At 38.5% G+C, this 9986-nt stretch overlaps 1 long non-coding RNA gene across 1 annotated transcript; it reads right to left on the minus strand.

Annotated features, from left to right (window-relative positions):
- Positions 1 to 3737: 3737 nt before the first annotated feature.
- Positions 3738 to 9031, minus strand: LOC124896097. The gene is made up of 3 exons (XR_007052540.1): positions 4672 to 9031; positions 4276 to 4524; positions 3738 to 4191 (listed from the first exon to the last, which is right to left on the minus strand). It is a non-coding gene; the product is annotated as an uncharacterized LOC124896097 (long non-coding RNA).
- Between the last annotated feature and the right edge of the window lie 955 nt (positions 9032 to 9986).

Genomic DNA, 9986 nt, shown 5'->3' on the forward strand with positions numbered 1-9986 from the left:
CATAACATACCCGAATCTATATCAAGGAACCTTTCCTGATCAAGGTGAGTTTGAAGCGCATAGAGTTTATTCTGACGCTGACCACTATTGGCACTGGAAGGGGCACCCTGGTGAAGAAACTCTCTACCCCTCTGAGCTATCACTCTACATTCTCGCATTCTGTGGCCTGTAGTACCATACCCAAATCACACATCACTACCTGCTCTACACACACCTAGGTGGCTCTTGCCACACTCTACACAAAGCGAATAGGTACGAATACCACTAGCACTACTCTGGGATTTGGGGCCTGGCGCTCCATCATAACTAACATCCCCGAACTTGGTGAGGGTACACTAGCTAAGGATAGAGCTAGGACTTAAAATCTCTGGCTATGCTATCTGAGAGAAACCATGACTACCTATTCTATCTTTCTTACTCACTCTCTCTCTTTCTTTCATCTTATCTGCCTTAATCTACTGCGCATGCATTATCGGTCTAGCAAATTCCATATCTCTATTGATCACAGCGCTCCTACACTCTTTCAACACCAACCCAGACACACCAGTCATAAACTTACTTATACTCGCTCTAGGGTCACCTATCAAGTCAGGAGCATACTTAGCTAACTGGTTGAACTTAAGACAATACTCATTCATTGTCATAGAGCCTTGACTTAGGTTTATAAACTCTTCTACCTTAGCCTCTCTCATCTCTAACTAGAAAAACTTATCTAGAAAGGCATCCTGAAACTCTTGCCAAGTGACGAAAGTTGCATCCCCCCCTCTACTCTTCTCCCACATCACTACCCAATCATGAGCAATATCCTTCAGCCTATAGGACTCTAACTCTACACTCTCTTCCTCAAAAATATACATAATCTGAGTAATCTTCCTCACCTCCTCTAGATAAAGTTGTGGGTCCTCACCTGCTATTGACCCAAAGAATTTTGGCGGGCTCATTCTCATGAAATCTCTAATTCTGGTTGAGCCTGAACCCCTATCTTGCTAAGGTGGGGCTATAGCCTGACAATTACCCTGAATGTTAGTCACAGCTTGGGCTAGCGCCTGAAAAGCTGCCCGAAACTCGGCATGTGACACACTCTCATTCTCAGGATCTACTAGCTGAGGTGGCTGGTCACCAATCCTAGAGGCATTACCTCTGTGAGGAGGCATACTCTGTAAATGGAAAAAAGATATGGATTAGACTGAGGACAAGAACGTCAAGAATGGTCACCAACCCTGGAGGCATTATCTCATGCTTACTCGCTCGACAAGAACACTGAAAGAAAGGAAACTACTCCTAAAAATATCTTATAGCCTCTTGTACATAAATGTGGCGCGCAACATACCCATGCACAAAACTCAACTAGATACGGCTTTTCAGACTTCCTAGGACACTACTGAACCTTAGGCTCTGATAGCAAGTTTGTAATGGCCCAATTTTCTGAAACCAGAACATCACACGGTGCTTATGACCACGAAGGACCACAAGCTAATCCTCTACTAATATCTGTTCCTGAACACTGCATAATATCTGTAATAAATGCAAAAAACTGGTGGGAACTGGCCATAAGGTTCAGAACATCTAAAATACTCAAAAAACTGAATACTGATATATCTGTTCAAAAAGCATCTAAAAAGCTTGAAAACCTTGTAAACAAACATGAATCAAAACTCAATAATAGCATGAACATCAATTTCAACTCACATAAATCATGAAAACTCATAAACATAAGATCTTTGAAATTTAGAAAAGGATTCTTGAAATTCTCGGGTGGAAGGGACCCAAGAATCAACATCTGCATACCTTAGGAAACTCTTTCTTGAAGGCTCTTGGAGAGATTCTTGATTCTTGCCCATTCTTGAAGTATGGCAATATGGGTCTCATTTGACTCCTAATGACACATAGATTGTGATTTTAAGAGTATGGCGACATTTTAGAGATCAAGGAATGAAAATGGACGTTTTGTAGATGATTCAAGGATTTGTGGTTCGGTTTCAAGGTAAACTTTTGTCTACTCTTCTTCACAAAATAATGTGTTATATATATTACATATGAATGACAATGTTATGATTGATTATGGGTAGAAATCCCATGACTTAGTCTTTATTATTGAAGTTATGAGGATTAGAAGAGGGTTCCTCTGGCCCACTTTAGGCCAAGACTTGCGTTATCCCTTGAGGACTTATTTACGTATGTTAGGATCGGTTGAGACTAATAAGCCTTTAGTATGTGCTTACTTCGTGACTTGATAAATGGTGATGGTTTTTTCCTGGATTATGATAGTTGGCCTATAGATATGTTATGCCTCAAGGACATGCTATGGTTTATGAATATGATTATGGAGATGAGCTTCGAATAGTTATGTGGGCCTAAGGTCGCGATTGTGATATTATAATTATTTCGGACATATTATTAAGGTCGTGTTACGATAACAGTTGGATTCCAGGAAGTGTTTATCCTTGTGAAGGATGTGGCCGTAGTTTATATACATGTTGACGTTTATGGTTTCAATGTGTGAATACTGGTGATGGCATGCATAGACTTGATACGCTCATGATTTTTAAAATGGAAAATGGTACGATTCCAACTAAAATTTGATTTTAGTACTGTTTTCCTAAAAAGGGGTAAGATCTCATTTTTTGCCTTTTTAAATGGATTTCTTCGTAACGGAAATCGTACCACCTTAATGGATGATTTATATGTATTGAGATAGAAAATGGTGTTTTAAAGGATTTGGCCGAGATGGATTCTGGTCTATGATTTTGGATACTAATGATTACTCCGCTCATGAGAATTTCGATCCTTTCTACACTTTTATAATGATTTAGTCCCCAAGTTTACCCCAAGCAATAGATTTACATCTTTTTATTTTTGATACTGCGCGATGGTCTTTGGGTTGTGCGATGACCTCTCGTACTACATCTTTTTATTTTTGATATTGTGCGACATTCTCGAGGGTTGTGTGACGACCTCCCATATCACATCTTTTTATTTTTGAAATTGTGTGATGATCTCGAGGGTTGTACGACGATCTCCCATATCACATCTTTTATTTTTGAGACTATGAGATGGTCTTGGGGTTGTGCGACGACCTCCTGTACATCATTGTTATAGAGGTCGTGCGACAGCCTAGAGGTTGTACGACGACCTCCTATATCACATCATTATCATAAAGATTGTATGACGGCCTGGGTTACTTATGATTTTACAGATTGTATGTTTGGGCATTCATTCTTGCATGTGCATTGCCTATTATCAGTATGCGCCTATATCTATCAGCCTTATAGGGGTTTGCATAGGTATGGGTGACGATTATTCATTGTGGTGTGTTATATGTTGATTGAACCTTCTGAGCCTGGGGCAGTAGGGGTATGTGAAAGGCTCGACTAGGTATTGTTTGTCCGAACTAGCCGGTTACTCGCGTAGTCATTAATATTATTATTATCATTGTTATGGTTAGTCTGTGGCAGCTTTGTTAATGATCCTGTATTCATATTTGAGGTATGATTCTGGCCCCTCAAATTTTACGGGCATATCTTTATACATTATTAGCTCATGATTAGGTGTATAGATTAGAAGCCATGAGCATGTTAGTACTAATTCCTGCTATGAGTAAAGGTCTTAAAATGAGGATATGATGTTTTAGGTTGTACTTCGAGTTGACCTCATTTTATATATATATATATATATATATTTCGTATAGTTATGGTATTACTGTATATGCCTTTCTTCCTTCATTTATTCAGATTGTATATTCAGTCCTTACCTTGTATACTGTTTTTTTGTTTTTAATTAAAGATTCATTCCTGAATACAAGTGAATCCAAGAACAAAATTGGATCAAGAGATCCTGGAAATGGAAAAACAAAACAAAATACAAAGAAATGGAGATGTAACAAATAGGACAAAAGGAAAGAAAATGCAGTAAAAAGCTACATTTCGACTTTGCCTTGTTCGCCTCCTCATGATCTTGTTGAACTGTTTTCAGCAGATAAAGGCCTTGACTTGCGTAGCAGCTAAGTCTGCCATTCTTCTACCATGATCCATACTTGAGGAATTTGGGTTGATTGCTCGATGGGCATTCAAAAACTCTCACAAATGCCAAGTCAATCAAAGCCATGAAGACGTCTTCAACTCCTCATGTAGAATCATAACTAGATGAAATCGTAGTTATAGGAGTTTCACAGCCAACCAGAAAGTGAAGTATCTGCACCCAAAAAAGTTCTTTCGATTATACAGTTTTTCAGGTGTGTTACCATCCTTCTTAGCAGACTGAGCCATAGGCTAATACCTCTGACAAAGGATGGAGTGTAGAGTGATATTTGATCACCTATAATACACCTTTAATGTGTTGTAATGTAGTCTTTGCTCTTGTGCTCCAACTCTGTTTTTGTTGTTTTGTTATATTGTTGATGAGGGGTTGAATTCCTTGTTCTGTTGTTTCTTGATTCTGATGTTAGGCACGTGATTTTTGTCCATGTTCAGAATTGTCTTTGCATGGGTTGGTAGTTCCTAAAAAGAATTGTTAGTTGCTGAGTACCTGCAAAACAGTGAATGTAGTTAGTTAAAAAATCAGCAAGCATGTTCCCTTATCTGAATACGTGTGTCACTTCTACCAAATTATTAGCCATCAAACTCCGTATCTTGTTTATCTCTATTGAGATGGCCCATGATGCCTCCCACATACCTTGTAGGACTTGCTCGACAGTCGTGGAATCTGTTTCGATCACCAAAGGAGTATATTGATTGGAGAGGCAGTGTTGGAGCGCTATTCTTATGGCTCTTACTTCAGCTGAAAGGCTGTGACAATCCTCGATCTTCCTTGTTTCAGCAGATATAAAAGTACCCTCCCAATTTCTAACACAAAATCCAATTGAACTACTACCAGTTTCCCCTTTGGATGAACCATCAATATTACACTTATATACTCCTTGACCTGGTGCTGACCATTTGATAACTTTAGCTTGTATCCTAGGCATATATTTACGGCCATGATGTTGGCAGATGAGTTAGACAAGGATATTTGTTTCTTGCAAATAAAGAAATGTTGCAATTAACTTCCATCTCCATTCTCCAATAAGAGTATTTACCTCTATATTTTATTGTATTCCTAGCCTTCCAAATTTGCCAAAGAATGAAAATTGGCATGCCTTGATATAATGGTTTCAGCTTAGTGTTACAGTTTGCATTCCAACAGCTGTATATTGAGCATTTGAGCTGAAGAAACGCACCTGTTACACCTGCAATATAGGAGAAAGAGTTCCATAGTCTAGCAGTTTTAGGACAAGAGAGAAACAGATGCTCCCAGGTTTCTGTTTGCTGTTCATTGCAGTAGGCACATATTACATCATCTGATATACCCATGTTCCTGTTAACTTCTCCGAGTGGAAGTCTTTGTTTGCATAAGCTCCAGAAGAAGAAATTTATTTTAAAAGGAATTCCTTTGACCCACATGAGCTTATACACTTCCTTGACCTCAGCTCTATGTCTTCCTAACTCCCAAGCAGAACCCACAGTAAATTTTCCAGAGGGAGTATTCATCCACCAGGGGTGATCCCATGTATCTTCATCAATCATGATGGGGATTTCAGAGAGGATGTGTTGACATATCTCTTCAGGGAATAACTGAGCCATCAGGTCCTCATTCCAGCCCCCATCCAACTACAAAAGCTTGAGGTCCTCCACCTCAAAATTGATAGGATAGTTAACGGGGAGCAAGTAATCCAGTTTAGACCAATTATCAAACCAAACACTTGAATGACCACATCTAGGTTCCCACCAAATGTCTTGATCAATGAAATCCCTCGCTTCCAACATAAGTTTCCAGGTTTGTGACCCCCCTCTCCATTCAACCAATTGAGGTCTATGCCTTTTGCAGTACTTATTCCATAGGAAATTAGTCCACAATGATTTTTTGGTTCTAAATATCACCATAGCTTCGTAAAAAGAGCCTTGGATACATCAAACAGGGACCTAAAGCCTAGTCCTCCTTCTTCTTTAGTCAAACACATATCAATCCAAGAGACCCAGTGCTTACTCCTGCCTATTTCTTTGAAATTCCACAAAAATTTAGCAAAGGTTCTATATAGATCATGCAGGACACACTTAGGAGGAGAGATAACTTTGAGAAGGTAAATAGGGATGCTTTGCAAAACATTCTTGATAAGTACATATTTACCTCCAAAGGACAGTAGCTTTCCTTTCCAAGCTTGCAAATTATTTTGAACTTTTTAAATCAAATCAGAAAAATGAGCTTTCTTTTTCCTTGCATGACCTATCGGGTATCCAAGGTAAGTAAAGGGAACTTACCTTTGTTGAAACCAGTCACACCTTCTATGTCTTGAACAATACTTCCAGCAATTTTACTATGGACATAGAAGAAGCTTTTGCCTTTGTTTATCTTTTGACCAGATTGTACCTCATAACTAGAGAGAGTATGCATAACCAGCTGCATGCTTTACTTGTCTGCATTCGTGAAAATGATGGTATTGTCTGCATACGAGAGATTATTAATCTGTTCACTCCATTTTGGCACTCCAAAACCCTTAAAATCCTTGTTGTTAAACAATTCATTTAAGTTTTTAGAGAGCACTTCCGCAGCCAGAATAAAAAGGGCAGGTGATAACGGATCACCCTGCTTCACCCCTCTAGTAGGGTGAAAGATACCATGTGCTTGCCAATTAATTAAGATAGAATACCAGTGATTAGAGAGCAATTTCCAAATTTTATCAACAATCCCGCTATCAAACCCATTTTTTCCAAGGCTTTAACTAGAAAGAACCATTCAACTCTGTCATAAGCCTTAGCCATATCAAGTTTAAAAATCACATTAGCCGGCTTACCCCTTTTTCTAATATCAGAAATAATTTCTTGCGCCAACAAAACATTTTCAGAGATATTCCTTCCTTCCACAAAACTAGATTGGTTCTGAGAAATCAGTTTTGGAAGTATTTTGTCCAACCTATCATGTAAGATTCTTGAAATAATCTTGTTGAGAAAATTACTAAGACTAATAGGTCTAAGATCTAAAAAAGAGTGAATGACTTGTTTTTTAGGAATAAGGACCAAGTTTGTATGAGTGATGGATTTAGGAAGAGTTTGACCTTGAAAGAATGCATTCACCACTGCGCACACATCTTTTCGTATTACCTCCCATGTCCTTTGAAAAAATAATCCATTGAAGCCATCAGGACCACAAGCACCATCACCATTTAACCCAAAAACAGTAGCTTTAATTTCTTCTTCAAAGCAAGTAGCATTTAGACGTCTGTTTTCTTCCACTGTTACTGAATGGGGGATTGCTTCCAGTAAAGTAAAATCAGTTGAATGTAACTGAGAAGAGAATTGATCCTTGAAAAATCCAACGGCTTCAGAAGCAACCTGTTGCGACCCTTCTGCCCAGTCACCATTTTCTTTTTAAATTCTGGTAATATTCAATCTATTACGCCTACCTCTTACCACGCTGTGGAAAAACCTGGTGTTACGATCCCCTTCCGAGAACCATTGTATACCAGCCTTTTGCTGCTAATAATCCTCTTCCAGTTTCAAATATTTAACTAACTCAGCTTGAGCAAGCCTCAGCACAGCCCTATTTGCAGCAGTAGGGCCTTCCTCAACTAACGCTTCTTTAATCTTCACAATTTCTTCCCTAATTGCTAACTGTTGGAATATGTCCCCCGGTGTCTCTCTGCTCCATTTTGTTAAAGCTAATTTTGTCATCTACATTTTTAGCTTTAAGTTGATGAACACATCCTCATTAGCAACAGAGTGCCAAGCATTTTGAACCACTTCCATGAAACCTTCTGTATCCAGCCACATCTTTAGAAATCTGAAAGGTCTATTAGGTTTCTCTTCTAGACCACTACAGGAAAGTAAAAGTAGAGCATGATCTGACCCAGTCCTTGCTAGGTGTTCTAGCTCAGCCTTACCAACAGCACCCAAGAACTCGTGGTCAATAAGCAGTCTATCAAGCCTCTTGAAAATACATTTTGCATCTGCCCTACCATTCCACCATGTAAACGGGCTACCTTTAAATTTTATATCGATTAATCCACATGAGTTTGCACAAAATTCAAAATCTTCATATTCTTGTGGATATAGTGGGAGCCCTCCAATTTTCTCTTCAGCATCAAGAATAACATTAAAGTCGCCTCCCACATGCCAAGGTAGAGACAAGTTATTGTGAATGGCATATAAATCACTCCACAAATCCATTCTTTGATTAGGATCACATTTTGCATAAACAGAGGTGATGACTATTTCCCAATTATCATCCACAAACTTCAATTTAGTAGTGAGCTGTTGTTCAAAATCAGCCAGAACCTGAACTTGAATGTTATTTTGAGAAATAATCCATATCTTACCATTTACATTACAATTAGCATACTCCATCCTCAGTTTTCTTTTATACTTCTGCAGTGGAATAGCCTTCTTGGAATGGTTTCATTAAGGCTACAAAGCTGAATTTGTGGTGCTTATGAAGCATCTGAACCGTGTGGAAAGCATGAAATGTCCTGACAGACCTTATGTTCCAAAATAACATTTTCATAGTGCTATGTCAGATTATTTGGATCCCCGTTTGGGCAGTACTCTCTTATTTTGTAAGACCTCTGATTTGTTTCGAGTTCTATTAGTATGAGATTTAGGAGTTGTTGCTGACCCAGCCAACCTCATAACTTCGTTGAGATTCTGAGAATTGTTGTCTTCATCTTTATCTTCCTTACTGCCTTCCTCAATACTGGAGTTCTGTACCTCTTCACTGTTGTCATTACATTTGTGGGAAACTATTTCATGGAGTTTATTAGCATGTGGTGAGGTCCTGATTTGTAGAATTGGTATTGGCAAGGTACCCAGTGCTTGTGAGCCGGCAGTTGATGTGGAGTCAGTCACCTGTGTTGCAATTATAGATGGGAATCTGCCAGTGAGTTCAGCATTGTATGCTCCTACCAAAGTGGTCCTTCTTTCGCCTTTATTTTGTATATTGGCTAGTGATATATGGTATAGTGTTGAGATTTCTAAGTATGGCTAGAATATGATAGTTTATCCTTATTATCTCTTTAGATTTATTGTGTGGATGCTGGATATATGGATATAGATTCCATTCTATTTATATGTGCTAGATATTTGCATTATCTTTGGAGCTCAGTTGGCAGTTGCCTACTGAGTACCATGTGTTTGGTACTGATACTACACTTCTGCAGCTTGCAGATCATAGTATGGGTTATCGCCGATGTTGTGTGAGTCATACAACGCAATCATGATTCGGAAACATAGAGTGAGCTTCAGACTTTCGAAGTATCACTTTCCTTCTTCTTATGTACTAGACTAGTCTCTATGTTGTTTTCAGAGATAGTTGTATCTGTATATTCATTTATTGCCTCACTTGTATTCTTTTTATATTAGAAGCTCATGTACGGATACCACTAGGTTTTGGGATTATCCTGTATATGTTAGGCTTTTATTACATAGGCTTTTATTACATATATTCCGCATTCTTTATTTTATATTTCTTGGTAGTCCATTACTAGTAGTTCCGGACTACGGGGTTAGCTTGCCTACTGGTAGATTATAATAGGCACTATCATGATCTGAGAAATTGGATCGTGACATAAATATAGACATACAAAATATTACATTACGCCTTAGGTCATTCGTCCCCACATTACAAACATACATTTTGAAATTAGGTACCACAAGTTTTGATTCTCATATTTCACTTCTGTATTTTTTCTCCTGATACAGATTCTAGTACGAGTCTTCATCCCGCAATATCGTTGATTGTAATGCCTCGAGTCTGTACCCCGAATGCTACACGGTGCTCATAATCCCAAAGAACCACAAGCTAACCCATGACTGGTACCTGCTGCAATAACTGAATAATAATACTGAAATATGTAGAAAACATGCCATAAGTTTCAGCACAATACTGAAATAAAACTGAGTCCGAGAATAGTAATACCAAAACTGATACATCTGTCTGAAAATACTATAGTATAAAAAGCC

The sequence above is a fragment of the Capsicum annuum genome, chromosome 1 (assembly GCF_002878395.1).
Source record: "Capsicum annuum cultivar UCD-10X-F1 chromosome 1, UCD10Xv1.1, whole genome shotgun sequence".
In the NCBI taxonomy this organism is placed as follows: Eukaryota; Viridiplantae; Streptophyta; class Magnoliopsida; order Solanales; family Solanaceae; genus Capsicum; species Capsicum annuum.